The following is a 17623-nucleotide window of genomic DNA, read 5'->3' as shown; positions in this document are numbered from 1 at the left end:
CAAATGTGTGTGTGTGTGTGTGTGTGTGTGTGTGTGTGTGTGTGTGTGTGTGTTTGTAGTACGTGCATGTACGTTTGCGATGTTGAAACTAGACTGGTAGATCTTGGCAGACTGGCTACTTGAAAAGTAGATCTTGGTTCCAAAAAGTGTGAGCACCCCTGCACTAGAGTTAGCCTAAGCTAGTTTTCATCGGCAGTCCCAATGTAGCCTAACCGTTGATCGCAAATCCTGCGTTTATTAAGTAGGCTATTCGCCCTCTATTAAATTATTTCTTGTTTTGTTTTATTTAACCAGGAAAGGGGGGGGGGATTGAGAGATTAAACACATCTTATTCAAGAGGGTCCTATCCAAGACAGGCAGCAGCAAATATTTAGCTACAGTAACATTATTTAACCTATGTTTATATTGTTGGCTCTCCAGCTACAGCATCAGAGACGCCATTCACCTTGGCAAAGAAGGGAACTTTGACCAAAGACAAGGTGGAGGAAATTCACAGGGCTGTTACCAGGTTTGTGGTCAAGGGACTGCATTCCTTTTCCACTGTGGAATCTCCCTGTTTCAGGTAAAGTGACGTGAAAACAATATTTGTTTACTTTATGTTTATAAATCTGTGCCATTAGACAATTATGTCAAAACAAAACAAAAGTCAAAATGACAATAAAAAAGTCAAGAGAGGTGTCGTATTTTGCCAGAGAAGGCAGATATGCTGATCTTTTTGCAAAAGAATTGCTGAGGTGGGAGTTTTATTTTTATTTATTTTAATTTGAGTGTATATTTCACTGTAATATTATATGTATATTGTGCCTCAGTCAGCAGGAGTTTTATTTTAATTTATTTTAATTTGAGTGTATATTTAACAAATATATATTGTGCCTCAGCAATAAAAAAGTGAAAAGCTGTTTAATGTTGTCGACCGTGTTATTATTATATATATACAGTGGGGAGAACAAGTATTTGATACACTGCTGATTTTGCAGGTTTTCCCACTTAGAAATAATGTAGAGGTCTGTAATTGTTATCATAGGTACACTTCAACTGTGAGAGACGGAATCTAAAACAAAAATCCAGAAAATCACATTGTATGACTTTTAAATAATTAATTTGCATTTTATTGTATGAAATAAGTATTTTATCACCTACCAACCAGTAATAATTCCGTCTCTCACAGACCTGTTAGTTTTTCTTTAAGAAGCCCTCCTATTCTCCACTCATTACCTGTATTAACTGCACCTGTTTGAACTCGTTACCTTTATAAAAGACACCTCTCCACACACTCAATCAATCAGACCCCAACCTCTCCACAATGGGCAAGACCAAAGAGCTTTCTAAGGACATCAGGGACAAAATTGTAGACCTGCACAAGGCTGGGATGGGCTACAGGACAATAGGGAAGCAGCTTGGTGAGAAGGCAACAACTGTTGGCGCAATTATTAGAAAATGGAAGAAATTTAAGATGACGGTCAATCTCCCTCGGTCTGGGGCTCCATGCAAGATCTCACCTCGTGGGGCATCAATGATCATAAGAAAGGTGAGGGATCAGCCCAGAACTACACGGCAGGACCTGGTCAATGACCTGAAGAGAGCTGGGACCACAGTCTCAAAGAAAACTATCAGTAACACACTACGCCGTCAGGGATTAAAATCCTGTAGCGCACGCAAGGTCCCCCTGCTCAAGCCAGCGCATGTCCAGGCCCGTCTGAGGTTTGCCAATGATCATCTGGATGATCCAGAGGAGGAATGGGAGAAGGTCATGTGGTCTGATGAGACCAAAATAGAGCTTTTTGGCATAAACTCCACTCGCCGTGTTTGGAGGAAGAAGAAGGATGAGTACAACCCCAAGAACACCATCCCAACCGTGAAGCATGGAGGTGGAAACATCATTCTTTGGGGATGCTTTTCTGCAAAGGGGACAGGACGAATGCACCGTATTGAGGGGAGGATGGATGGGGCCAAGTATCGCGAGATCTTGGCCAATAACCTCCTTCCCTCAGTAAGAGCATTGAAGATGGGTCGTGGCTGGGTCTTCCAGCATGACAACGACCCGAAACACACAGCCAGGGCAACTAAGGAGTGGCTCCGTAAGAAGCATCTCAAGGTCCTGGAGTGGCCTAGCCAGTCTCCAGATCTGAACCCAATAGAAAATCTTTGGAGGGAGCTGAAAGTCCGTGTTGCCCAGCGACAGCCCCGAAACCTGAAGGATCTGGAGAAGATCTGTATGGAGGAGTGGGCCCAAATCCCTGCTGCAGTGTATCAAATACTTGTTCTCCCCACTGTATATGTCATTTAAAAAAATCTAAAGTACCGAATTAAGTACCGTTTCGGTACCGGTACCGTTTTTAAAGTATATACCGGTACCGGATAAAACCCAAACGATACCCAACCCTACTCAACACACACAAACTCTTCCCCATACACACCCCCCCCCCCCACCTGGCCAGGCGGTCCTTGAGTATCTTGTGCCAGAAGCGCAGCGTGTCCCTGAGGAAGGTCTGCACCCCACCCACCCACCCACCCTAATGTTTTGTATTAGTATACATACATACATAGGAGATATTGGCAGGCTTAACACGTGTGTCTGTGTGTGTGGGGGGGGGTAATACTCTGCCTCACAGATGCATATGGGATCAAAGACGCAGACGTTGTTGCCGTGTTCATAGCAGCAGCCGTGGGAACCGTTACTCTGATGGGCGTCGTCTATTGCATCTACAACAGGTTCTACACCAAACACCCCTACCTGCACACTCAGCTGCGTGACGACTCAGGTAATACTACTGACATAATTCTATTCTATATACAAAGTTATTCTAAGTTTGGAATCTTTCTAGTGACATTAAATATATTGTCCTGGAAATGTTGCATATGACCGTAGACACTGAAGGTTCCAGGGGAGGCTGGTGGAGGTAGAAATCAGAGGACGGCCTCGTTGTAATGCATGGAATGGTACCAAACACACATGTTCTCCGGCATCGACCTCCACCAGCCTCCCCTCTGGTATGTTCTCTGATATTACTGGAACCAGTAAGTACTGTTATTTCTCACTTGTCGTTTTTCCCTCTGTTTCTGTCTGTCTGTCTGTCTGTCTGTTTCTCTAGAATTAATCCTCGATCTCCCGGAACCCCCGACCGTTGCCTTCTACGGCTCTGTAGGAGCGTTTGATAGAGAGAGAGAAATGTGGAAGAGAGCTGAGGATGATACCCCCTCTGTGATCACAGCGCCCCCCCTGCTTGTCCCCTCCTCCCTCCGTGGGGCCCTACCCTCCTCTCTTCCTCTCATCCTACCATTTCAGGACCATATCTGCACGAGATCTGGAGAGGAGCTTCCTTTGATGTCACACACTGAAGCCAAAGACTTGGGAGGGACTAAGGCAATTATGAAGATGATCATTAAGAGTTATCATCATGCTCAATCACCATCATTTAAATCAATCAAAAAGGAGAGTCAAGTGTTGTTTTGTAGAAATTAGTGATAGTAGTGCATAAATTAATATACAGCTATTACAAACATGCAGATGATGGTACTATGACACATGCATACATTAATTAACATTACATCAATATACCTGGGCCAGAGTTGTAGGCTATATCATAAATGTCTTTAAATGCCTGTGATTATATTGTAAAATCCGCTGAGGAAACCAACCATCACACGTTATGAATGCATAATAAACTGAATGTCAACCCTTGTTGTCCCATTATGCCTTTCCTCTTTCCGGTGCACATCCATCACGTTGTGTTATTGGGGACATACAGAAGACGATAGAAATGTACCATAATATAAATTAGCTATAAGCGCTTGTGCAACTGCAGGCTGTTCTATAGGTCCGTGTTATGGGGGCAGTTTGGGGTCTCCCCCCGACCTACCCCCACTAGAGGTATTAACCGATGAAGCAATAGGATAGGTGCCTACTGTACCCTTTACTGTGCAAGTCTTGAATTAGTATAACACTAGTTGTTACAAACAAGTTGTTCAGTATGATTTTGAGTCCTGTTGCTCTTTTTTTCCATCACCAACAAATATTTGTCTAGACCTGCGTCAGTTGGCCTTCTGTGACTAAACATGGCCTTGAAGAGCTGATTTGACAGGAATGCAAAGAAAGTCTGGTTCCTACAACCTCAACTTGTTTCCCACATCCATGTCTCAAACATGTAAGTCCTAATTATAACTGCTTTTGTGAATATTTGTTTTTATTTGCTTTTGTTTTACCTCAAGAGAACAGATGACTTAAACAAAATGATTGCCATTTGCTTAACCAATGCCCTCCCATTTATAGCCTTATAATAATATACTGTGTATATGATAAATGTTTATCAGTTTATTTGGTGGTTCACCATTTGTGCAGTCATTGAATACTGACATCGAATACATTTGCCAAGATAGCTTACATGGTTCATATCATATATAATAAATAGGAGAGTGAGAGGACATTGCAATGCTGTTTGCCTCTTGCAGTCAAACTGACACTCACTGGCTGAAGTGGTGCGCACATCTCACCACATCTCACCTAGCCTCCGTTTTTATTGACTGCTTTGTGACCTGAATGACACCACCTAGGCCACAGCCAGGCAACTGCCCCTGCCCCCAGCAGGATGCCCCCCCCCTCCCCCCTGCAATATTGACTAACTACAGCACCTTATATTTATGATAGATGTTAGTATATTTAGTAGTATATTAATAGTATATTATATATATATATTTATAAAACTGTACATATTGATTTGTAAATTGACCTGTACACACTGTTGCATCTCTATATAGTCCAACCTAATAGTATCGTTTTTACCCAACCTGCAAATGTCATCTGTGCATACCCCCCCCTGTGTGATTTGAGTGTGATTTTGTGTGATTTGAAACCTGCTCGTGTAATTTGTACATTTGTGTAGCACTTCTTAGGAGCCGGCAGTAACATTTCACTGTACATTGTACCTGTACGATATACACGTGACAAATAAAATTAACTTTGAACTTTGAACTTTGTACAAGTTCTACTCAACCACAACCAAAGATCAAAGCCTTTTTCATTATAAGAAAATATGTATCATTTTACATGCCTGTCTTGTCCACTCAACAGCTGAACAATATTTTTGGAGACAAAATTAATTATGCTTCTGACGAATGTTGTAGTCACGTTGTTTGTAGTAGGACGGTTACGTTCTAGGGTGCACAGCACGTGTTGCCTTGATCAGTCACGTGTTGCCTTGATCAGACACGTGTTGCCTTGATCAGTCACGTGTTGCCTTGATCAGTCACGTGGGGATTGGTGTGTATGAATGATGGGAGAGGTACTAGATATAAGAGTGCTCAAAATAAGGAGAGTGCAATAGATTTAACACTGGCTTCAATGGGAATTGCAGGTATCACAAATTGGGAAGTATTAAGGGAGTCTACAGTGGGGAGTGATCATTACCCTATAAGTATTATGCTTGGAGTAGAAGTAAATCAAGAAGAGGACATTAAGATACCGAGATGGAAGTTGGATAAAGCTGACTGGGAGAACTTTCAGCAAATTAGTTGGGTCAAGGTTGAACCGTTACTTAGAGAGGAAATATTAGATGTGGATGAGTTTAATGAGAAGTTGGTGTCAGCCATTATAGAGTCAGTACAGGAAACAATACCGATGAGTAAAGGGTGTAAAGATAGGAAGAATGTACCTTGGTGGGATAAAGAGTGTTGGCAAGCAGTTAAGCATAGGAATAGTTCATTTAGACAGTTGAAAAAACATCATTCTCTGGAATCATTAATTCAATATAAAAGGGCACAAGCAGTAGTTAGGAAAACTATAAAAACAGCTAAACGAACATACTGGAGGAAATATTGTAATACGATAGGAAGAGAGACTAAGCTGTCTGATATATGGGGAATGATCCGAAGAATGAGTGGAATTAAAAGGAATTATGTAATACCAGTGTTGACAGGTAGCAATAAATCAGCAGTCAGTAATAAAGATAAGGCAGAACTTCTGGCAGAAACACTAGTGAAAGTTCACAGTTCAGGAAATTTAACAGTAAATGCTAGACACCGTAGGGATACAATTCTTGCTCAGAATATAGATGTTAATGTAAAGAAGAGTGCAACAAGGGATAGTTTAGATTTACCTTTTACATTGCTTGAATTAAAAAGGGCTGTAAATGTGAGGAGGCAATCATCACCAGGGAAGTATGGTATTTGCTATAGTATGTTAGCTCATATGAAGGATCATGCATTAGATTTAGTATTAAAGTTGTTTAATAAAGTGTGGGAATCAGGTAAAATTCCAAACAAATGGAAACACTCAATCATTGTATTTTAAAACCAGGTAAAGACCCATCAGATCCATCAAGCTATAGACCAATAGCACTTACATCACAGTTAGGGAAAACTATGGAGCGAATGATTACAGAAAGGCTAACATACTATTTAGAAAGTAAAGAGTTGTTCTCTCCTTTTCAAAGTGGGTTCCGTAGAGGAAGAAATACTATGGATTCCATTTTACGTCTTGAGTCAGAAATTAGGAAAGCTCAAACTAACAAAGAAATGGTGTTAGCTGTCTTTTTCGATGTTGAGAAAGCTTATGATATGTTGTGGAAGGAAGGATTGCTAATCAAATTAAGTAAACTGGGGGTAGATGGTAGGTTATATAACTGGGTGTTAGATTTTCTTTTTGGCAGGACAATACAGATAAGGGTAGGGACAGAACATTCAAAGGAATACAGGGTTGAGAATGGGACTCCACAGGGGAGTGTTTGTAGTCCAGTATTATTCAATGTCATGATTAATGACATCTTTGAACAAATAGAAAAAGGAATAGGGAAGTCTTTGTATGCAGATGACGGGACCTTATGGATAAGGGGGCGGAATCTGAGATACATAGAGAAGAAAATGCAGATTGCAATTGAGAAGGTGGAACAATGGGCAAATGAGTGGGGGTTCAAATTATCTATACCTAAAACACAGGTAATAGTTTTTTCTAAACGACCGAGAGAAGTGTCATTGAAATTATATGGGCATACTTTAGAACAGGTTAATGTAATTAGATTCCTTGGTGTTTTATTTGATGAAAAGTTGACCTGGAAACAGCACACGGATAAAGTAAAAGATAAATGTAAAAAGGTCAATAACCTGTTAAGATGCCTGTCAGGGAGAGATTGGGGAGCAAGCAGAGCAGCATTGTTTAATGTGTATCAGGCTTCTCTAGATTATGGATGTTTAGGATACATGTCAGCAGCAGTAAGCCATCTTAAAAAGTTGGATGTGCAACAAACACAAGGACTTAGAATATGTAGTGGAGCTTTTAAAACATCCCCAGTAGCAGCAATACAAGTTGAAGTTGGGGAACAGCCACTGTGGATACGCAGAATTAAACTTTTGTTAGCTTACTGGGTTAATCTCCAAGGTCAGAATAGTTCACATCCAACTAGGTCTATTGTACAAGATTGTTGGGAGCATAATAAGACTCATTATATGAGTTTTGGATGGATAGGGAATACAATAGCAAAAAGATATGATTTAGATAAATTGCGGTATAGTCCAGTAATCCCGCATTCAATTATTCCACCCTGGTTATATGTGAATCCATTAGTAGATTTAGATATACAACAAGAACTACGAAAGAAATCCAAACATGCCCATCCTGGGAATGTGGTACAAAACTATATTGGTCAGCACTATACAGGCAAGTTCTTAATTTTTACAGATGGCTCAAAAGACCCAGAGACAGGACGTACAGGAGCTGCAGTATTCTTCCCTGTTACGATGGGGTAATGTGTTTGGACCCAGGCGCAGAGTAGAACAGAGTAGACGGAAGCCGGAGTAAAATAATAACGGTACTCTTTATTTTGAGTAAACGGAACAAATAATAACCGCACAGTAAGCGAATAAACAAAAGAGGAGAAAACAAGTCTCCGATAAACGTTTTAAATAATAACAGGAACAAGGCAGAGCAATGTACTTACAATCGTCAACTATACTTATTTCCTAATCCGGCGAGGAACAATAAGGCTAAGAAGAATCGTATACATATAACAAACGCAACATGAAGTGAACAACCGACAACCAGAGGGGAAACAGAGGGATCTAAATAGCCACAGCCAAACAACACACACCAGGTACAAATCAGTTAATTAGGACAGACAAATGCATACATAAAACACCAGAGGGCGCCAAAGGGTCGCTCCACAATAAGGTCGCTTCCCCAACCCTTACAGTATCCCCCCCCGACGAACGGCACCTGCCGTTCACCTGGGTGCCTCAGGATGTAGTTGGCGGAAGTCTGTAATTAGTTTTGGGTCCAATATGTCCCTCTGAGGCACCCAGGACCGTTCCTCCGGCCCATACCCCTCCCAATCCACCAAAAACTGTAAGCCCCTACCCCTCCGCCGGCAATCCATAAGATAAATAAAGTGCCAATAGATATGACATAAGTGAGAGAATTGGACAAGTGACAAGTACTAGTCTGCTAAATGGCTAAAATGTAAAAATGCATCCTATCTATTCTATTCAGCTAATACCATTGCATTCCCACATTAATGAGAGATCACTGAGAGATCACAGCCATTTGTCCCATTGGGGGAAGGGTCATTTGAAGATAGGGGGGGCAGAACTGAGTACTGTATCTTATAGCTCATGGCGTTCTATAAACGCAGCACCCTCCCTGATGTTTTTGTCCAGGGGCTGTAGAGCCCGACAGCCCCAGGGATGCTGAGCAGGGTGACGGTCTGAACCCCTCCAGCCAGGGGTACTACTTCAGCTCTGGGGAGTCGCCCTGGGAGGGGCGCAGAGAGGAGGAGGACGGGGAGGACCCTGCCGACTTGATGTCAGAGACAGACCTCCGCATCGCCACCACGACGTTCCAACAAGTGAGAGACGAGACCCGTCTTGTGACGTTAGAATTATAAGGTTCTATCTACATGTTTGGTCAAAATTGCATTTTTACATAATCTGATCCATTAGGTGTTTATTAATGCCTGTGTGGTGTTATGTCTGTACATCTTCTTTGGTGATTGTTAAATGTTCAAGGACAACCCCATTCAATCCACAAGAAGTCTCTTTGTGGTGACAATAAAAACGTGTGCGTGTGTGTATACACGCACATTCATGTGTGTGTGTGTGTGTTTGTGGACACTCATGGCTGTGTGTTTCTACCCCCTCTAGGTGGTGGCCATGTTCCCTGCCGTGCAGGTACGGTGTATGGCAGGTATGGTTCCTCTCGACGCCCTGCGGGGCCAGCGCCTGAGGGCCCCCACGCCCAGGGACCCTGGGGAGGTGATCGCTGTGCTGGTGGAGCATGTGGAGTCACCCAGCAACTTCTACATCCGCTTCCACGAGACCCAGGAGGCCCGCGCCCTGGAGAGCATGATGGTGGAGATGAGGTGAGGAGACGGTGCCGCTTAGACCGGGGAGGAAACATGATTGAATCAGAATCAGAAGACTTTATTGCCATGACATGTAAACATGTTAGGAATTTGGTTTGGGACAGTAGAGCGCAGTTTACGACAGGACAGGTGCAAGACAGGACAAGACAATGCAAACCAACATCATTCAGGGGTGCAAACTTGTCACCTTTCTGCTAAATTAGCCGTTTTTATCTCAAAATAGGTCATCCATGTGAATTGTGTAGATCTGCAAAAAAAAAAGTTTTGGGTGTGGTGGGGGGGGGGGGGGGGGGGTGTCTAAGGCCCAATCCCGATTCTCTTTTCTACCACTTCGGCTCGTTTTGGAGTCACTCGCTTTTGGAGCCAAGGCCTCCGAACAGAGCCACAAGCCGTAGTGGTTCCCCTAAGAAATGGGACAACCCTTCACGACTGAAACGTCATTCGCGTCATCGCGATTCATTCACAACTTGAATGAACTTGAACGCTATCAATCGATCAAACAAGTCATCAAATAAAAAAGAACAATGCTTCATTATCAGACCATGACAGAATAAGCTCTAACCTGTATGAAACCTGTGCTCCTATCCTGCCAGTCTGCACTGATTTAGGACAACAGTGCAACAACTTCGCGGCTGAACTTTAGTTACATTTACGGCGTCATATGCCATCAAAGGGAAACATGGAAAAATGCATGACTTACAGATTTAATTTTATGACGTTACGAAATCCGATGTGACAGGAACGCTGGAGAAACAGCCGCTGTCCACTGCATTAGTTAACTACATATATAATAGTAATAACAACTGCTTGGATTAGATTGCCGGTTGTTTTGGTATAATAACAACTATATAGCGTCATATACCACCAAGGGGGGGAAATTCGCGCCTATCATGCTGTCAAACACCACAGGTAATAATTTATTTCTAAATAAACATGATTGTACATCTCTGAAATGGAAATCGTGCTGTGCTTGACACTTCCATGGGACTGGCGTCGGGGCAGCGGAACACGGTGACTGTCAGCCTGTGACAAACGCGCAGATATGAGTGCTCCGGTCTGTTCTGCTGGCTCCGGTGTCCTGGCCGCTGTCCTGAGCGCGCTGGACTGTGGAACTTTCTATGTTAAGCATTTTGTTATGCTTGTTATAAAGAAAAGGTCTATAATGCATTGAAATGACATTAGTAGCCTACATCAGACATTAGACATGGAAATATGTCAATGCGCGGCTGTCATGCACAAATCAGCTTGTAACGTTAGACACACAGCACATCGGCATAATAACGGTTTGTTGTTGTTGTGCTTGTTATAAAGAAAAGGTCTATAATGTATTTAAATGAATGATACAACCCATTAATAATATTACCTAATAACAACTGCTCGGATAGGATTGCGGGTTGTTTTGGTTTAATACGTGCCATAGCTGTAAATAAAACATGGACATAGGTCATGCGCGTCTATCATGCACACATCAGCCTAACGTTAGATAGATAACTTCACATTAAATACGTCTCATCATCCGCTGTCAAACGCCACAGGTAATCTTTTATTTCTAAACAGGAATGTACATCTCGATGTGAATCGCGCTCCTTATATTATTATAGAATATATTATATTATGGGAAGGCTGTGCTTGACGCTTCCATGGGGCGCTCCTGCATAGGCACAATAGCGGCATAATAGCGATCTTTTTGTGTTATGCTTGTTGTAAAGAAAAGGTCTATAATACATTGAAATGACATTAAACTAAGATAATACGATGGTTATCATAATTTTTCAAGTCTTTAATTACAAGTAATTCCAGAAAAGGTAAATGGCTTCCTGAGAGGAAGCCGGAAGCCAGGGTACTAAGTACCTTCTCTTCCAGTTGTTTGTAGTGTTGCTGCTGTCTTCTCAAGTCACTCCGGTCTACTGAGTGCGCTTAGCTAGTGCTAGTTCTGTTGGTTCCTTAGCCCTCTTCCCCTCTACAGACTTTTGCCACAATGTGCTTTCTCCCTATCCCTGTTCTTCTGACACTCAGGAGGACACCTAGATGCTACATCCCCCCTCGCAAACCTTCCAATCTCATCTACCCACCTCTTTCTACTGACCATGACTTTATCGCCGCAGGCGGTCTCTGGAATTGCCAGTCGGCGGTCCGGAAAGCTGACGCTATCTCAGCTTATGCATCTCTTATGGCCCTCAATTTCCTTGCTCTCACTGAGACCTGGATCACACCAGAAAACACAGCTACACCGGCAGCCCTCTCTGCCGCCTACTCCTTTTCTCATTCCCCTAGACCCTCTGGTCGAGGGGGAGGCACAGGACTCCTCATCTCGCCCAAGTGGTCACACACTGTCCTTCCCCTGGCACACTTGTCTACATCCTCCTTTGAATTTCATGCTGCTTTTGTCTCTTCCCCGGTCAAACTCCACATTGTCGTCATCTATCGCCCCCCAGGCCAACTCGGTGACTTCCTAGGCGAGATGTATGGCCTTCTCAGCTCTTTCCCTGATGATGGCACTCCGCTCGTACTACTAGGTGACTTCAATTTCCAATCTGAGAAGCTTCTCTCATCTGGAGTACTTGACCTTCTCCTCTCCTTCGGCCTTACCCTGTCCCCCTCTCCTCCGACTCATAAGGCAGGCAATCAGCTCGACCTTGTCTTCACCAGATCTTCCCACACTTCCAACCTTACCGTTACCCCTCTTCCAGTTTCTGATCACCACTTTATATCCTTCTCCCTTCCCCTCAAAACTTCCTCTTCCCTCTCAGCCTCTAACCACTTAAGACCCTCTCGTCGTAACCTACGTACCCTGTCCCCCAGCGCCCTCTCTTCTTCTGTCCTATCCTCCCTACCCTCTGTCGAATCCTTCTCCCTTCTATCCACTGATGCGGCATCCTCAACCCTTCTGTCCGCTCTCACCTCATCCTTCGACACCCTCTGTCCACTAACCTTGAAGCCAGCTCGATCCTCTCCTCGAGCTCCCTGGCTCTCTGAAACGCTACATGCTTGTAGACTAGAGCTCAGAGCAGCTGAGAGGAAATGGAGAAAAACTGGCCTTTCTGATGACCTTAACCTCTATCACTCTCTCCTTGCCAACTACGCCTCCTCGGCATCAGCTGCTAAAACATCCTACTATCATTCAAAAATACATTCTTCTGCCTCTAATCCTAGAAAACTGTTCTCCACTTTCTCTTCACTCCTTAATCCACCTCCTCCCCCTCCTCCTTCCTCCCTGTCCGCCGATGACTTTGTCACCTACTTTGAAAAAAAGGTGGACGACATCAGCAGCACCTTTCTCCCCCCACCGCTCCCTCCTCCCACTAACAATGCTAACACTGTTCCCACTAACAATGCTAACACCCCTTCCAAACTCCCCCCTCGACACTCGATCTCTGGATTGTCATCTTTTTCCCCCCTCTCCCCCGATGAGATTCTCACACTTATCACATCAAAGCGGGCAACCACATGCCCTCTTGACCCCATCCCCTCCCCCCTTCTCCAATCCATTTCCGCCGACATCCTTCCTTACCTTACCACCCTAATCAACTCCTCCCTATCCACTGGATCTGTCCCAGCGGCCTTCAAAATAGCCAGAGTCAAGCCTCTCCTCAAGAAACCTACCCTTGACCCATCATCTGTCCACAATTACAGACCGGTATCCCTTCTCTCCTTCCCTTCCAAAACCCTTGAACGCGCGGCATCTAAACAACTGACTGACTATCTCCGGAAGATGGATCACTTAGACCCCCACCAATCCGGCTTCAAGGCTGGGCATTCCACTGAGACTGCGCTCCTTGCTGTCACGGAAGCCCTCCACTCTGCCCAAGCTTCCTCCCTCTCCTCTGTTCTCATTCTCCTTGACCTGTCTGCTGCCTTCGACACAGTCAATCACCAGATCCTTCTCTCCGTCCTCTCAGACCTGGGCATCTCTGGCACCGCACACTCCCGGTTTTCTTCCTACCTGGCGGGCCGCTCCTACCAGGTGACCTGGAGAGAATCGCTATCTTCTCCACGAACCCTCTCCACTGGAGTTCCCCAGGGTTCCGTCCTAGGGCCCCTACTCTTCTCCCTCTACACCAAGTCTCTTGGCTCGGTAATCTCTTCACATGGGCTCTCCTACCACAGCTACGCAGACGACACTCAACTCTTCCTGTCCTTCCCCCCGTCTGATGTACACGTGGCAACCCGTATCTCAGCATGTCTCGCTGACATTTCAACTTGGATGGCTGACCACCATCTCAAGCTCAATCTTAACAAGACTGAGCTCCTCTTCATCCCCGGGAAAGCCTGCCCTCTCCAAGACTTCTCCATCACAGTGGAGAACTCTACTGTAACCCCCTCCCTGACAGCCAAGAACCTTGGAGTGATCCTGGATAACCGACTATCCTGTGCGGAGAACATTGCAGCAACGGCTCGCTCCTGCAGATTCCTCCTCTACAACATCAGAAGGATACGACCATTCCTTACCAGAGAGGCAGCGCAACTCTTGATCCAGGCACTGGTCATCTCCCGCCTGGATTACTGCAATGCACTCCTGGCGGGGCTCCCCGCTTCAGCCATTAGACCTCTGCAGCTCATCCAGAATGCTGCTGCCCGGCTGGTATTCAACCTCCCCAAATACTCGCATGTCACCCCTCTCCTTCGCACCCTGCAATGGCTCCCGATAGCAGCTCGCATCAGATTCAAGACCCTGGTGCTTGCATACCAGGCAGCTAAAGGGACAGCCCCTGCCTACCTGAAGAAAATGGTAACCCTCCAAACCCCTGCCCGCTCACTCCGCTCCTCCACCTCGGCTGGCCGACTGGCCCCTCCTCCTCTACACAGCAGTCGGGCTGCCCGATCACGTCTCTTCACAACACTGGCTCCCCGCTGGTGGAATGAGCTCCCCACGGCTGTCAGAACGGCAGAGTCACTACCCATCTTCCGTCGTAGACTGAAGACCCATCTCTTCAGGTTACATCTTAACTGCTCCTCCTGAGACATCTTCCGACCCTCACCTCTACGTCTCCTAAAGACACCCGCTTTCCCCTCTACTGTGTCCCTAGAACTTCTATTGCCCCCCTTGTACTGTTTCTCAGTTTCTCCAGTAAAAAAAAAAAAAAAAGTTTTAGTGGAAGGCGATAATAGGGAGAAGGTTTTTCCTTCTATCAGTGGCCCCCGGCCCGAGCTAGAGTACTCTTCCTGCAACGAATGGTGGACTGCTGATTCACATGCTTAGTATTCAAATGTATTGATTGTAAGTCGCTTTGGAATAAGGCGTCTGCTAAATGCCAAAAATGTAAATGTAAATTTCAGGCTCGCTTCCGTATTACGAGAGTGAAAAGAACATTTCTGTAGATGTTTCGCAATGCATGCCGGAAGGGAGTGTCATGGCTCCGAATCGAACGTGGGTCTAGATTTTCTCCAAACGGAGCCATGGAAAACCCTAACCCTAACCCTAAATGAGTAATGAATTGGGACGCCACTACGACTACACGTGAACGCGCAAAAGGGAGATTAGGGTTGAAAACGGAGCCAGAGTGGTGAATCGGGATTGGGCCTAAGTCTCATCCATGTCACATGATGCACAAGCTAGCTAATCTCCCTGTCTGCTAAACTCTGCTGCAGTTGAAATAACGTTTAGCTTCAGGGAGCTAGGTACAGTTGGAATGGAATGGAATGGAATGGACTTTATTTGTCATTGCTACAGTACAGGTACCAAACAACGAAATTTAGGAGGGGTGGCTCCCCTGGTGTTAGGAAAGGAAAAAGAAAACTCATTTTAGAAAAAACATAGATGCATAAAATCACAAGAAGGTAAGGAGCTGGTTTACATCAATAAAGGCTATGTACACAATCCACTGTACTATACTGCACAGATAGTCAACTAGGGTTGTCATATTGCACAAAGAGTATTTTTTCACATTATTTTAAAGTGTCACAGTTTGCAGGCTTGAAAATGTACATGTTTGTGCCTCAGCACTAGCTGCCATACAATCCGTCCGGACTGTCCTGGGCCCAGAACTTAGGCCTTTTCTGTGTTCAGGGCCTTGACGGCCCTGTGGTAGAAGCAGTCCTTCAGTCTGTTTGTCTTAGCGGCCGGGGTCCTGTACCTCCTGTTCGAGGGCAGCTTGACAAAGTGTACGTGCAGTTCCAGACAGCATAGAGAACACAGTCACGGTAAACTGTTTTAGAAGTAATTCTGCAGGTGTTGAGGTCAGGGCTGCTGCTACTTACACACGCATCATTGTTAGACCACCGTTAGTGCTAGCGATATCTATTTAACACCATTAGTGCTAGCGCTATCCCCCCCCCCCCCTAAGGTTAGCCACAAAAAAATGTGTCACCTTTTTGGGCCATCACCTGTTTGCACCCCTGTATTATGTATAAACCACTTTCTCACAGATCCAGTTCAGTGTCACTCTACATGGGTAGTCATACCATTGATTAAGTTTACTTCCATAATTAAATATGCAAACACAGTCATCATCCCTATAACTATTTGGCTGATTGTGACCCCAGTACGCTGTGTTGAGAGGTGTGCCATCCACCCATTTCCAGGTCCCCTCTGTGTCTCTCTGTCAGACCAATCCAGACAAATTTCTTATTCAAATCAATGATAAAGTCCTGTTTCTCTCTGCTGTTGATGACCACCAGGTCTGCTCCTCTGTCTCTGCAGTCCTGTCTGCTCCTCTGTCTCTGCAGTCCTGTCTGCTCTCATCCCAGGTTCTAGTCTCAGTGGAGAGGAAGTAGCAATTGCAGCCAAACTTCATCCATCCTTCTGCACAACCGGTTTTCAGTTTCCTCTGAAGGTCGTCTCTCTCTTTAGTCAGGTTGTTGTAACTGGTCTGTAACCAGTCTGTGTGATCATTCTCATATTTGTCTGAGAGACAGGAGAAGCTGTGGTTAGGTTGACAGCCTGGCGGTTTATAACTTGTTCTCACCATCAGGTTCTACTGAACTGATTCAGTTCATAAGAATTACGACCATGTGACATTCAGTTTGGTGGTTTCTCTTTATAGAGCTCTCTGTTAGGGCTTTCACACCGGCAAAGAACCGTGCCGGTTCGCGTTCGGGAACCTCCGAACATTGGTGCTGTCTGGCGAACGAGCCCGCGTTCATACCAGTGTAACCAGAACCATCAGGGGTCATACCAGTGTAACCAGAACCATCAGGGTTCATACCAGTGTAACACAGAGACAGACAGAGACACAGACACACACACAGACACACTATGATTAGCAGCGCGACCCTTAACTCGGCCTGTCATCTATCGCAATATGTGCTACTGTTTTAGTGTACCATGGCACTGGTGTGCGTGTGTGTGTGTGTGTGAACTCCAGACATCCACGTGAACACAGCGTCGTCGTGTCAGTTAAGACATGAAGAAGGGCCGTGTTCAGAACCAGAACCGGAACCGCTTTTATCACATGGACGTACGGATACAAGAAGTACAATTCTCGGGGAACAGGTTCAATCAGGCTTTGGGGCGTCGCAGTAGAGATACAGAAAAATGTGTTCTGAAAGTCTTCCGAGAGCCCCAGACTCACACAGGCTGGCCGTACATGTGGATGAACCCAGGCAGCAGGTAGGCCAGGGTCTTGCCCGTGCCCGTCTGGGCGATGCCAATCAGGTCCTCCCCTGTCAGCACCACGGGCCACGCCTGGCACTGGGGAGGGGGGCACACACACACACACACACACACACGGGACACATAAACACAGGACACAGACACAAACACAGTCACACACGGGACACACACGACACACACACACGACACACACACACGACACAAACACACACACACACTCTTAGATTTAGTAGACACCTAAACTCAATCCCCCCCCCCCCCCCCCCCCCCCCCCCCGGTTTTAATAGGAGATGGTAACTGTCAAAAGTGACTTTTGTTTTGTTTTGTTTTACGGACAACCTAAAAGTGACCCGGTTTGACCAGCAGGGGGCGGCAGGTGGCCGGTACCTGGATGGGCGTGGGCCTGGTGAAGCCGACCCGGACGATGTTGTCCATGATCCCCGGGTAGTGCTCGAAGCACTCCAGGAACGTGCGCACAGGGTTGGGAACGGTGCGCTTCTCTGCCCCCTCTGTCAGGTCGTCCACAAAGATGTCATTGTTCTGCTTCCTGGGAAGAGGGAGGGAGGGGAGAGAGGAGGAGGAGAGAGGAGGGAGGGGAGAGAGGAGGAGGGAGGAGAGGAGAGAGGAGGAGGGAGAGGAGAGAGGAGAGGAGAGGAGAGGAGGAGGGAGAGGAGAGAGGAGGAGAGGAGGGGAGAGAGAAGAGAGGAGAGGAGGGGAGAGGAGA

Source organism: Nansenia antarctica (genome assembly GCF_963989245.1).
Source record: "Nansenia antarctica genome assembly, contig: SUPER_8_unloc_1, whole genome shotgun sequence".
NCBI lineage: Eukaryota > Metazoa > Chordata > Actinopteri > Argentiniformes > Microstomatidae > Nansenia > Nansenia antarctica.
This window is presented reverse-complemented; position numbering follows the sequence as displayed.